The following is a 15,231-nucleotide window of genomic DNA, read 5'->3' as shown; positions in this document are numbered from 1 at the left end:
ACGTTAGCTCTTTCTATTGAATTATTTTACGTGTCATCAGTAGGAATTAACATGAAGGACTTTGAAATATTTGAGTTATTGGAGAGACTGAACACGAATTTATAGGTTCTCCATTGCCAATTGTCATAAATACTCCCACAACTCCCCCAGAAGACTAGGTAAATACCTCGAAATAATGATCTTTCGAAATTAGGATTCATAAGAAACACCTCTTATGGTTCCTCATCAGCGAGGCTGCGAAGTAAAGCTTTCTTTTTTCTCTCTGTGGCTCCTCCTTCGCGATCAGCTGCGCCATGTAAGAATACTCCAACGACAGTCGAGATTTTGAACTCCTTAGTATTGTTCTCGTTTAAATTATATTTAACTTTCAAGTAATCTGCAAGAAAATTGATGAATAAATCTTTGGAATTCTTGAAGAAATAAACAGTAAAAATTGAAATTTCGCATGAGTTTTTGTATGGCTACAGATGAAAATTACAGGGAAAATATGATACATGTGTCTTTTTGATTCGATAAATGACGGAGAACGAACAAGATATGGCCGGTTACAAATGTCAGTATCATTACATCACGCTAAAATGCTGATATACGAAGCATTGCCACGTTATAATTTAGACTTTTCTTCAATTGTCCATAATTTTTTCATTTTTGCAAATAAAAAAATTCTTATCTAGGATTCTTATTCAATTTTCGAATTTCTTAATTTCATGCGATGAAGAACAGAGAAGAAATCATGCAAGAAACCAATTGTATCTTCGTTATCAATTGAGCCAATCAATAATGGGAATCATTACTATTGATTATATCCATTTTCATTGTGTGTTATCATTTTTTTTACCTTCAATTTCAGTTTCAAAACTGATGAAAGGTTGTGAAATATATGTTTTTTCTCCTGAATAACAATTTGAACGAAGAGCTATTTCTGTTCTGGGTTTCCAACGTACATCGACTAATGACCTCTTGTTACTTCAATAATGAAAAAAAAAATCGATAATTTTATTTCAATGACGAGTGGTGTTGACATAAACCTTCAAGATGAATTTGTTTCCAGAAAATTTTCCTCTTTGCAAAGAAAGTGTTTTGGTATTTGCTTAAAAATCCAATATTTCTGTGATAATCACTCAATCAACGGATGTTTCAGTTCGATATGTAACTTAAATCAATTCATTGACAATGAAAATTATTTAGTGGCATTATCTTGACAACGAGTGATTTTAAGTCAGAATTTTCTTCTAGAACAACTTTCTTCATGAAATAACTGTACGAACCATGAGCTGATCATATTCATTTGGAATGTCGAAATTTAATTTTCTAAAGAATCGAAAAGTAAACAGAGAATATATTTTATAATAATCAATATCAATCATCTTACCTTCCAAACATCTGTAAGTAAATGTAGCACTGAAGTTTCGTTTGGCCACATGGATGGTCTTCCTCCCTACCCCACTGTAGTGGATTTGTATGTCTTTCTTGATCAGGGCTCCCAGAATCAGAGATGTTGCCTCCTTCAAGCTTTTCTTGGAATCACCTACTTCTTTCTGCATGATGTCCTTCTAGAAAACACATTAATGTAAAAATATTAGAGAATATTTCTCAAACTTGTTGATATTTAAATGTACAATGATCAAATCATTTTTTACCAGAGCCTCTTGTCTCTCTATAGCACTCTCTAGCTTCTCTACATTCGATTGTTCCTTGGGGTTCAAGCTTTTCTCAAAATCCAGGAAGTCTTCTAGCGTTGCAATTGGGAAAGCACACGTAAATTTACTCTTCGAATCAGCAAGTCTACCACCAGCATTACCAATCGATGATGTGAGAAGTGATTCTTGAAGTTCCTCAATCTGTTTTTTTGTATCAAATTGGCATCCTCTTCGGACACTGTCCATTTTTTCGCTAAGAACGAGTGCCATGAAATCGCATTGAACATCCACGTACTCCATGAGCAGCAAGGTCTCAGCATTTTTGGTTCGACCCTGCAGTTCTCCTAGACGTGCTCTTGATGCCTTTTTTTTGCTATCCTAGACGTTTGAGTTACTTCACTGCCTTTGCTAGTGGAAGAGCCACTTTGAGCATCATGAGGGTGACTTTCTTTCTGTACACTCTGGCCAGGATTCTCACTGATCGTCAGCAACTTAGACAATGCCTGCGAACTATTAAGCATTGAGTTGATCTCCGATCTTGGAACATGTGGTGTCGCTCCTCTGGTCTCCTCAGAGTCTGTGGAATCCATTCGGAGAGGCACCTCATACGCCTCCTCCAACTTCTTCAGTTCTTTTTTGTAACTCCCTGACGAAACGAAAAAATTTTTAGTGAGAAAATTTACAATTTGGAATGAAGATCAGATCACGAGGAGAAAAAAAATTAAAACTTACGTGGATATTTCAATGGCTTGCACTCGAATTTTTTCCACGTGGATTTGTGTTCTATCTTCTCTTTCACCATCTCACTTAGTCGATGATACTTCTCCTTTGGTGGAAAATAGCAATGGCATCTCGTTTCATCATCATCATCGAAAATTAGCCAACCAAAAGGCACCAACTCGATTAATTTTTTTCCATCCACTTTTTCTCGGATAAATTCCACTACTGAATAAACCGTCTCTTTCTCGCCATCTTCTGAAGCCATTTTCTGAATGTTTTTTGTAACGTTTTTTTTGTTTATACTTGAGTTAATTACCGAAACGACGCAGAGCGAAATATGGTTGTGTTCTCTTATATTGTCACTGTTGTTTTATCGCACGATTAAAATACCGTCTCCCACAATCAATTAACGTTCAACTGATTTTTACGTCCTCCTCTTGAATCTCGAATACCCATAAAAACCAAATCACAATAAATTTTTCCGCAGTGCCTTTTTCTCCCGAACACCATCAACCGAAGTCCACCGCCATCTTGTTTTACGGGGCTCTCACTGGGGCACGCAAGGTTTTGGCGCTTTTCTCCATAATTCTCTCCGTCACTTTTGATCACATTGACGCACTCATCATGACTGTCTTCAAATATTTCCGTTTTTAATTGATAACCTCTAATAAAAAGCACTGTTATTCATCTCCATCACTCGCCACGTTTGACTGTTATTATGATGCAATAATTCCTCGTACACTCTTGATGAGTCAGAAAAAACCGAATCATTATTGATAGAAGGAAAAATGATTGAAAATAGAGATATTTGATGAGAATACAGGATCAGGCGAAGTGTACTGTTGCGCAGCTCTACTGCAACTGCCGGGCCCGACATCCCCTTCTCTCCTCACGACACTGCCCCTCAACAAGCCCCCAGTATGCCTCCTTCACTGACATCACTGACACAACTCCTGTCAAAACATCAAAAATTATGAATTTTCCAATTTAATTGCATTGTTTGGCGTACTGAGAATAATATCCAATGTTCGAAATTTCATTTTTTTTAGTCTTTAATGCTAATTTCTGACATTAGGTGTGAAGGAGAGAGATGGAATAATCATTCCCTCTCATCGTGATGTAAATAAATTCCTTTTCACTTCTCCAATAGGCAACAACTCAAGGTGATCAGAAACTTCTTCGATTTGGTGAATTCCAACATCTTTGGAGGGAGACGGTGTTTCAAAAACATTTTTCGTTCTCCCAACTCGATAACCTTCAATATACAAATCTTTTACTATGCTCACCTCTGATTTTGACTTTTCTTCGATGAATAAGTTTTCAATTCTGAATATTTCACCAGTATTCAACTTAACAGTATTGTCTGGAGGTTGATCGCGAAGAATTAGATCGTTGTATTGCACTTTATGAATAGCTCTGAATGTTTCTTTACTTCAATGTCCTCTGATGCCTCTATCCCACTGAGACGATTGACAATTTGCGGTAGTGAGTTTGCCCGGCTGGATACAAAATTTTTCAATTTTCCAATGAAATTCTCTCGATGTGGATCGCGCTGTGAGCATGCATTACTTGACTTTCTGGAGAATAGAAATTTGGCATCAAACGAAAGAATGACCTCAATGATTTGTCTGCAAAACCAGTATAATTAATTGCCCACTGTTGATTGCACAGAATGCGAATAGCTGCATGTGGCAGCAGAAAATGCTTGAATTTATCCCCATCCAATACAAACTGAAGGACAATGCTGCTGACATAGAGTAGAAAAAATGAGAACTGAGTTGCTTTCCAGTGTGTCAGGTCTCCAATATCGAATTTCTTGCGCTGAAATTCTTCAGGTACAAAAGATGTTACTGCATCCATCAACTCTGTTAGCTCCTGGAGCTTTGCAGGGGTTAATTTGTACGCATTCTTCTTCCTTTGCGTCCACCTTTCAAGCAAAGTCTTCGTCGAATTCAGGAACATTAAATGCATTATTTCCTGAGGCATATCCATGACTGGATCAAAGCCAGGAATGTCTAGAAGAGGTGAAATGAGTTTTTCCTTAGTTTCTTTGTCCTCTAAGTGATGTTTTTGTTGTGTTTGATCGATGAACGATTCCCTTGTTCTCTTTGGACAATTCACTTCTGGATACACTCTCCTCTTATTCACAGTAATTCCCTTGATCGTGCATCTTTCACATCCGAAAAACCCCGTTGGACCTTTGCAACACTTACAAAATGCCCTAGCAGGGCCATCAGCGATTATACCAAGGATTTTGAACTTGTAAAATCTGCCTTTGATAGTTAGCCCCTCAATAGTCAATTTTTTTGCTTCTTTAACAAAGTCGCGTAAATAATCTGCAACTCGTAGTGGCTTCCCTCTGCCATAGTATAAGGCCACGATAAATGGAGCACATTCGTAGTCTTTATGATAGAGTTTGGCCGAAATTGGCCACAGCTGCTCATTGGAACTGTGATACATTGCGGCTCCATTAATGTGGATAAGAATTTCTATCATGTCTTCGGTATATACCTCTGGATTTATGCGTTTAGCCAAACCATTTTCGATACCCAAGTAAACGTAAGTGCCTAGTTTATTTTTAGAACTGATCATAGGTTTCGAATGAACTCGATGCTTAAATCCCAGTAGTTGGCTTACTGTTTTAGGTAAATTCTTATACCCTTCTGATTGGAAGACGATGAGTAAATCAGTGATAACTTGTAAACGAATGTGGCCAATGTGATCAATTGCTAATTTCAACATTTTTTCCTTCTAATTCTTCGGTGGTTTTTCTTCAAAAAGGTTATTCCCATTCCCAGTACATGTGTTTTCATGCTGGAAATTTCCAAGGTCCGAGGCATCAATGACATTGATGATTTCATTTGAAAACTCATCTTGAAAACTAAAGTCAGAAATCTCCATAGCATCATGGGAATTAATCCATTCTTCCTCATCAGTCCTTGGATCTTCAACGGAGTTCACTCCTGGCTGACCTTCATTCCAATACCCCGAAGTTTCATTCTCACTTCCAACTTCACCTTCCACTTCATTCACACTCGATTCACTTCCACTTAATTCCGGTAAATGCTCAATTTCATTATCAACTCCGTTATTCACGTCGCACTCATTTGAGTCACCTTCACCTGTACATTCTACATCTTCATCTTCATTCTCATCAAGAATGTTATCCAATTTCTCCATTTTCTTCATGAATCTGTTTTTCCTCAGCCTTTTATATGCATCTGAGTATTTAAATTTATTCGGTTTCATGATGAAACGCTATCGACGAAACGTGGAAAAAAAGAGGTTAAAACTGACATTGGCTGCTTGGAGGAGTTGGAGATGCCTCATACACCGCAAGCAGAGACATTTCGAATTTTTTCTTCTAAATCTCTGAACTAAGAATATCTCTGAACTGACAATACTTGAGAAAAAATTGTGAATTTTCATTAGCTAATTCGGACTTTCGTAATAAATAGGCAACAATTGACCGTGAAAAATAAGTTTTGAAGGACAGTTTTGATTAGCTATTGGAACGAAGGGTGCATCCGCATGTGAGACATATGAACATAGACCAAATCTGGTTATTCACTGCTGACCAGACTTGTCCTAAACTATATTGAACGTTTCTGTACCAAGTCCTGGAAACCAGGGATGAGCCTAACGTGGTCCACTCTTGAAAATCGAGCCTTTTCTCACGAGTGGTTATTAATAGACGCTTGAGCTCGGCCCAATGATGGCTGAAGTTTGGTATAACCAGGCTTTGGAAAACAGCCTTCAACCAGTTTTGGGTCAAGCTTGGTAACCAAGCGCTCCTCCTAGACATCTGCTATCTCTGGTTACTGATTGGGGGCCGGAATTGGGCCAACTTCGGCTGAGCCTTGGGTACCAAACTTTGGATGACAGGCTTGGTCCAAACCTGGCTCGAGCTCGGCTGCTAGAGCTTGGACCCCGTGCTATAACCAGTATTGGCTGAAGACTGTTCTCACTACGGGCTCAAGGCTGGCCCAAGCTAGGTTTCCAAGCCTGGGTCAGCCGTGCGGGGGCCAAGCTCGGACCAATTGTCGAAGCTTGGCGTTTCCTGCCTGGGTGGAAGACTTGTATTTGACAGATTTTTCGATTTTTTAATTTCGATTGCAAATGGTCTTCAATGTTATGAAATGTGAAGAAATGATGTTTCTAGGGTCACGTTCAGAGATAGCCATCAATCTTCTGATTCTTCAATATTAGAAGAATTTCAGAATTACATTGATCAAGGTTTAAATATACCAATACTAAACTAAATTAAAAAATAATAAAATCATTGATAATCTGAATGTCCAATTGATGATGAATTAAATATTTTAAAATATGGAACTATAAACTTTCTATTAAGTAGACAATACAAATTTTCTTATAAGGGATTTCCGATTATGCAAATAATCTTCCTACCTCAATTACTGATTACTGAATAATTCGAAATTTGACTATTTAAATTGATGATTACTTCAATAAGTAAAATTCAAGAGTGATAGTAACTAATTGACTACTTAATGATTTAACAGCAATTATAATTTATGGATATGGCTATTCTTGATCATGTCTGTGTGTATGTGACAACTTCGGTTTTTGGGTATTAATTTTCAGAAAATTTAATATAAATACGGTGAAATTTTTTGGCAAACATCTGAAATTTTTGCTCATTGTAGCAAAATGACCGTCATTTTTGACGGGGTTTATACGAGAAAATCTTTTTTTTCCAATCGTTAATTACTAAAAAAAAAGCTAATTTTTTTTTAATCTGGAATTTTCACTAAAAGTTGTCAATAAAATGCAATGAAAAAAGGTTTCTCGTATAAACCCCTCTAAACTGAAGATAATCTTATGTATGTCGTCTCATTGCGACGGGCTTTTCATGTTCTTTAAGTGTTCCAAAGGTGAATTGAAGAGTTTGAAACCCCGCAGAGATATTGGGGCCAATTTGGAAAAACAAATTTTTGTTACAAAAACTAGCATTTTCGCAAAATTGTAAATCCTTTAATGATCCATATTTTTCAATTGTTCTTCTTTCAAAATTTTTGCTTAATCGCTGTCTTTTCAGAAAAAAATTGAGATGAAAATCCCCAGCAGCGTCCTGCTAATTTGGCGTGGATCTGCTCACATGTGCTTGTTCGACTCTCTGGCGAACATTCCACTAGTTTCAATTTCACAATGGTTTAACAGTAATCAAGCTTCCCACAATTTCATCTCATCGTCCATTATACCCCACTAATCCGTTTTGCCCCACTCTTCCCAATTAACTTAATGATTCCCATAGTTTAATTGAATTCCTTCAGTATTCGCAAATGGATAATAAAATCATCGCAAATAGAGGAGCGCCGTTGATTAAATTCAATGAAGGTTGCAATGCCTTGAGTGAATATTGAATGCAGCTGCGTCATTCGTTTGGTTGTGATTAAAATTGAATTTTATGTGGTGAACTGGCTCTGAAAATAGATCAGGGGAATATCTACGGAGAAGTTCAACCATTGATTCTGGAAATTTCCATGTCAAAATCGAGCCATCATCACAGCAAAAACCAATGTCTGAATTTCACACACCTTTTATAGGCAATTTTTCAGACACTAAAAAGTGTCTGACTAAAATGAAAATTTGTCTGAATTTCAAAGACGAATGAAGATGTTTGAGCACTTGCTTGTCTAAAATTCAGACACATTTTCATTTTATCCAGACGTTTTTTAGTGTTGGATAAAAATGTCTATAAAGTGTGTGAAATTCAGACATTCGTTTTTGCTGTGATTCGATACCTGCAATAAAACGCTAAAAAATCTGTTGTGAAAAATATATCACTCCACCCTGATATTGCACTTGAGAGGTCTTGGTACAACCCGACCTGATACGAAAGAATCATCCTCAAATTGAAATATCCACCCCCTATTCCAGTATAAAATATACTTGAATCAAGTATATTATATACTCGAATCAAGAATAATATACTTGAATCAATACTTGATACTCATATACTTGATTCCGGCATAAAATTTCATTCAGGAACATTTTGTTGCGTAAAAGCATCAAATATTCGTCTGTAAATCAACAATTGAAGTTTATTTATAGAAATGTCTACTATTCTCAATGAGAACAGAAGCTTCTCGCACGAATTCTTAAAGTACCCGCTTTATCCTTCTCGTTCTCGTTATCAAGTCCATTAAACCGATTAATTCTGCGAATGGAATAGGCAGAAGGTTTAATGACAACAGAGACTCTGTTGATCGCCCATCAATGGTTTCTTTTCATTTCAACGATTTGGCCTTTATGCCTCAGATGATGCAAAATAAATTCACATTTCGTAATTCAAAACCCGTGACTATTTTTTCCTACTTCAGTTTGAACAAAAACTGAAGTATTACTTTTCGAGGATGATTCTTTCTACGAAACCTAAAAAATGCGACTGATTAACTCCCAGATTTCTTTATTATTGTCCGTTCAAATGAATTCCTTCAATATTCGCCAGCACACGAACAATGGAAGCATCTCATACAGAGGAGCTCCATGAATAACATCCAATCGAGAAAATGTTTTGAATGAATATTGAATGCAGTTGTGCTGTTCGCTCTATTTTGATTGAAATTGAGATTCATTTGAATCAAATGAGTGTGAAATGAGAAAAGGAGAATATCCATGGACAAGTTCATTTCATTAACGCTGAAGATTCATTTTCATCATTTTATCTTCAATTTCCTTGATGCATGTACTGAATGATGAGGTACTAAGATCATTCCATATCTGTATTGAGTTTCATCAAAGATTCTTAAGGTATTCATAGCGGAGTGAGCATGTAGGTGAAACGGAGGGGAATCTATTGTTCTCTCGCAGAAAACCAATCACTAAACAAAAAAAACGATATTTCAATTCCAATATTTTCATTTATTTCGGCCATTTTTGTGTTCGAAATATTTTTTAAATAACTTTTCTGTCTTTTTCGCACCTGTTTCAAACCTTTTTTTTATTTTTTTAACTCGTCTATTGGATAATTGGAAAATAATTAATATGCATAGAAAAAGTAACAACGTCGGGCAGTTCGAGGTACAAGTTGGCAGCACTGATTCACTCAGCTGTTATGATCCCTCTCATAGCGAAATGTATCATCACAATTCTATTCGTATTTGCCGAGCTTGCCCCTCCACGATTCTTAACCTCGACGTTGTCGCTATTCCAAGTTACACACGCAGAATTGCTATTTTCCATGAGTTTTTTAATTATCCCTTCTGAACAATTCTCCTAGGCCACCTGGATTTTTTTTTATGTTCCTCCATGAAAACTCCACTCAAGTGCGAAATTTCAGGAAAATGGCGATTTTTTTTTCTATTTTTAATATTTTTTTTCCAAATTCCCATAAGAGCCCGTGTTAAATTGCATTTTTCAGAAAAATTTCTGTTTCATCCATTCTCCTAAGCTATCTGGGATTTTACATAGGGGTTTTGAACAAATGAAAAAATGTATTTTTAAAAAATCATCAATTTTTTGACATTTTTTCGATCCCCCTGACCATGCCATAAATACCTTCACTCCCTAAAGTGAATTTCAATATCCCCACTCGACGGCCATCAAAGCGGAATGCCAGCGTCCCCACTCAAACGTCCTACTACACTTTACTACGCTTTTCACCTGAGAGGGTTAAACAAATGAATAGTGCAAAATTACGTGGTTTGACGTAATTGTGATGTATCGCTACAGATTCGCAGAAATCACCATTCTCCGCGCGAATTTTGTTGCAGTGTCACGCAAAAATGCCGTTCCAATAGGTAAAAATTACATTTCAATCCAAAAAATTTTCAAAACTCGAAAGGGCAAATTCATTTTTCGCTCTCGATTTTTCCCGAGTTTTCAAGTCGAAATTCCCAAAAGAACATTTTGCATCACTTTAACGTTTTATCACGAAATTTTTTCTGAAGTTTTATCCCCGTTTAGTCATTTATAATATTCAATGAACGCAAAAACTCCCAGCATGAATTTTGAAAGCATCCGACTTATGCTTCTCCTCCTTGTTGAGGTGATCAATTCCATAGAACCGATTAATTGTGTGAATAAAATAGGCCGAATGCTTGATGATAACAGAGATCGCCTGTCAATCGCTATTCAATGGTTTCTTTTCATTCAGTCACGACTTCATTTGGTCATAACGATTTGCGTGATTCTAATTTTATTTACATTTTGTGATTCTAAATCCCTGAGTATTTGTTCGCAGAAACAGAAATATTATTTCCACTCATAATATTTCTGCTTACGCATTGAGCAACTCGATTAATTAACTCCACGTTTCCTCTCTCAGTTCAATAGAATTCCTTCAATAGTCACATGCAGATGAACAATAAAATTTCTAGTATAGAGGAGTTCTATTAATAATAGTCAACGGAGAGAATGTCGCGGATGAATATTGACGGTTGTGTCATCCGCTTTATATTAGTTTAAATTAAGATTCATTCAATCAAGCGAGGTTGAAAATAGAAAAGGATAATATGCATAAAGATGTCTATTTTATTGACGTCGCAGATTCTTTCTCACCATTGGATTTTCAATTTGCTGGATAGATTTACTCAATGCCAAAGTAGAAGAATCGTTCGATATCTGTAATTAATTTCATCGAATATTCTTAAGTAAGTGAGAGTCTACTTATAGAGATATCTATACAAAAAAAAACCTAAATGTAAATTAGGTTTAGGAAGTTGTCTTTTATACTTTCTGAAGCGTTTTTTTATGCTTGATGTTACATAAACGTAATTTACGATTTTGTAGTTGTAAAATAGGATCATATAAACGTAAATTACGATGATATTTTCCATATTTAACGTTTACTTATCCGCAATTAACGACGGATAACAAAAAAAGTTATTTTAAGCGTAAAATATGATGCTTTTCTATAAATTACGCGAGTAAATCGTAAAATACGTTTCAATTAAGATCGTAATTTACGATTTCTTGAGCGTGAGATACGCTTAATGGAAGATACAAGACGCTTTGTCTGGGCGTAATTTACGTTTTCATTTTGACCCTAAAAGACGCCGTTTTGAAGCCTAAATTCCGATTTTCATGACAGAAAAAAGCTACCAGACATCATATTAGCATTACAGTTTGCCAAACTTAATTTACTCTTAGCAAAACTTAATTTACGTTCAAGTTTTTTATGCGTATAATATTTAATAAACGCAGAAGCTTCTAGCATGAATTTTGAAAGAACCCGTTTGATTCTTTTCGTTTTAATTGAATTTAGCAACTCCATGGAACAGATTAATTCTTTGAATAAAATACGCTGAAGGCTTCATGACGACAGATTCTCTATTAATGGCTATTCAACGGCTCTTTTTGATTGATTCCACCAATTGATTTGGTCATAACGTCTCGCGTGATTCTAATTAAATTCACATTTATAAATTAAAAAAACCCGGAGTAATTTTCCGTACCGCAACGTTTATAGAAGCAGAATAGTATTTCTTCGTACTGTTACGATGGAACAAGACTTTTTCACAGTGATTTTTAAGTTTGCGAGTACACGGAGAGAAATTGTTTAGAAAAATTCTAGTGCTAGCACGGGAAAAGAGGCGTAAAGTGACGACTAGGAAAAAATTCCAGTGCCAACACTAGAAATTTTATTGGAGAAAACGTGAATTTTTCCCCGTATTTCTGTGAAAATTTCACAGAAATTCCCAGAAATTTTACCAGAAATACCAAGAAATTTTACCTTAACAGCACTAGAACTTTTCACAGCCGGTGGATTGTAATTTTTTCCAGTACTCGTACTAGAATTGTTCTAGAAAATTTCTCTCCCTGTAGAGGAAATCTGCAATATTGATTATTAGACGAGGCATCGTGGGAAGCAGTACGGAAAATATTATTATCAATTCTAATATTCTTGCTTACAAATTGAGCAACTCGAATAATGAACTTCATTTCTCCAGGGATGGCCATTAATCTTTCGATTCTTCAATATTAAAAAAATTTCTGACTTACATTGATAAAGGTTTAAATATACTAATCGAAATTAAAAAATACTAAAATAATTGATAATCTAAATTTCCAATTGATGGAAAATTAAATATTTAATAATATGGATTTATAAATTTTCCATTAAGTAAATAATACTCAATTTCTTATAGGAGATTTGCGATAATCCAAATAATCGTTAATCGTCCTAATTAAATCACTGATTAATAAATAATTCGAAATTTGAATATTGAAATTGATGATTACTTCAATAATTAGAATTTAAGAGTGATATTAACTAATTGACTACTTAATAATTTAACGGTAATTATAATTTATGAATATGGCTATCTCTGCATTGCTCTCTGAGTTCACCAGAATTCCTTCAATATTCGCATGCAGATGAACAATAGAATCATCTTATATAGAGCAGTTCTATTAATAATATTCAATGGCGAGAATGTCTTGAATGAATTTGTATGCAGCTGTATCATTCGTCTTAGTGTGATTGAAATTGAAATCCTTCTGAACCGAGTTATTAAAAAAATAAATAAAAGAAGAATATCCATGGAAAAATTCTTTTCATTGATTCTGAAAATTAACTTTTAGCGATCCATCTTTGAATAAATACTTCATGTTTTTTATAGACAAGGTTTATAATATTCTCCATTTATTGAAAAAAATTCTAACAAGCTGTACTACACAGTAAAGGCGATAGTAAATAATGAAATACGGGGCCAAACGGGGATTATCTATCCCCTCTAACTGGATGTTTCCATTCTATGAGAAGATGATTCTTACGATGTTCTTAAAAAACGAATCCGTGGTAGATTTAGGGGAAAAATGGCTACGAAAGTTTCCATTTTAGGTAGAATTCAAGGAAACTCATGAGTTTTCAATGATAGCGAGACGAAAACTTCACAACTTGATTGAATTTTCAATGGAACATGAATATCCAGCAACAAAATGACATGAATTTTCAAATTTTCCTTGGATTTCCCTGATTTTCCACAATTTTCACGGAATAATTAAACTAGAAAATTAAATTTTCTGTACTGTTTCTCACGATTTCTCGTCTGGGAATTGGTATTACATACTTCCCAAACTCGAAAACTTGAAAATCACTACAGAAAAATATTGTTCCTAGGCTGTTGCGATGGGGTTTTTTTTTACTCGTGTGTTGGGCAGTCATCGCCTACGGCTCGGAGGACAACGCCACACGAGTAAAAAACCCCATCGCAACAGACCGGAAAAATACCATTTTTATTGATTTTCAGATTATTCGAATTCATAGTCAATGGAATATTTGATTGTTCAATGGCAAGATTTCCTAAAACTTCATTGGAAATTAACGCAATAAAAAATTTCTAGATTTGAAACGTAAAATGCAGAAGAAAATTTGTAACAGTGTAATTCAACTCCTCTGAATATTCTTTCCTACCTCAGCATCAATTGGTGCAGAAATATCATCTTCAATTACAACATTTCTGCTTACGAAGTAAGCAACCCGGGCGCCTACGAAGGTCATCATATCTCATTGAAATGCCCAGTACGAAAAGATGTATCTCAGGCGTGACTATGCATAATAAAGTGTCGGAAGATTTTGCAGCGTTAGAAACGATACGTATATATTTACAGCTGAGATCAGCGCTTCTGAATCAATTTTTCCCCACTTTTTTCATCGACATTCATAAAGACGTCGAATGCATCGGCGATCTTTTAGCGTCGAGTAATATGCAGTGAAGAAGGTAGTATCCCCCATGGGAGTCGCACAGAGGATCCCGTGTTCCATAGTATTATTACGTGGGTATGTGTGAATAAATGTATAATGTTACGTACCACAGACACTCGTGGCAGCAGGGGTGGTGCGCATGTAAGTACGGAATTTACCCAGCCGAGTAATGTGCGGTTACCGAACGTTTCCCTTCTCTTATTCCTGCATGGTGATACACACACTGACGACTGATACATCTACTGGGTACAATTCAAGAGGAGTGCAGCTTTATACTCGATTTTCTGCAAATTAAATATTGAACTGTTTAATGGAAAACTGGAATCATTTAGTATACATTGAAATTTTGTGACAATATTGAAATCCATTTCGTTCGACAGTAATTTGACATTTTTCTCTTTATCATTTGGATTTCATGAAATGGATGGAGAGAAATTCAAATTAATTCAAGAATGAAAACGTCAGGACTATTATTCCATTGCGCACCATTGAGCATTTGAATCGTCGCTGAATTTCCAGATTTTCATTGAATATTAACCTTTACACAGAACTGTTGGTCTGTACCCGGGACGAAAAATCCAGGGTCTCCGTTGGCCCGAGAGACCGTTGTCTCCGTCTCTAAAGTAATTTCTCTCCGCGCCACGGTAGAGAACGGTATGAACGTCTCCGAATGAGAGACTGTTTCGTGAAATCTCTGCTGAATCTCTCAGAATCTCCGAGACTGGAGTCTCTATTGCAGAGATTGTCGCAATATGCAATAAATAGTTGAATAATCATTTCAATCCTTTGTTTAATTGATTAATTTATTAATAAAAAGTTTCATCTTGTACAACACTGTAATGCACAAATAAAATATACTCATTACCAACAAGTTGGGATTCGAACATGACTGAATTATGACCATATTGAACTTTTCATGAACTCTACAATGTAATTACATTGTTAACATACTCATTATGATAATTAATGACAGTATTGCGGGGAACAGAAAAACTGTCGTATTAGAATCTCAAACCTTTGGCTTTTTTTTACTTGATCAAGAACTACAATATTAAATGAACTCATTTTTACCATTAAAAATATTCTGGTGAATTATGCAAGTAAAAAAATAAGTGATATAAAATTTTACCCTTAAAATAATATATCTCAAACATTTTCATAGTTTTCTCCTTACCCGAAAGTACATGAAAACATTAGATG

The 15,231-nt window shown here is 35.5% G+C and overlaps 1 long non-coding RNA gene across 1 annotated transcript in view; it reads right to left on the bottom strand.

Annotated features, from left to right (window-relative positions):
* The window catches only part of LOC107048375, a 143,495-nt gene that overhangs the window by 53,214 nt on the left and 75,050 nt on the right, over positions 1-15,231 (bottom strand). The window contains exon 2 of the long non-coding RNA XR_001461679.1: positions 14,139-14,315. This is a non-coding gene — a long non-coding RNA (uncharacterized LOC107048375). The remainder of the gene's footprint in view (positions 1-14,138; positions 14,316-15,231) is intronic.

This window comes from Diachasma alloeum, unplaced genomic scaffold (assembly GCF_001412515.2).
Source record: "Diachasma alloeum isolate Michigan unplaced genomic scaffold, Dall2.0 Dall_scaffold_00188, whole genome shotgun sequence".
In the NCBI taxonomy this organism is placed as follows: domain Eukaryota; kingdom Metazoa; phylum Arthropoda; class Insecta; order Hymenoptera; family Braconidae; genus Diachasma; species Diachasma alloeum.
The sequence above is the reverse complement of the archived record's forward strand: the minus strand, read 5'-3'. Positions and strand labels throughout refer to the sequence as shown.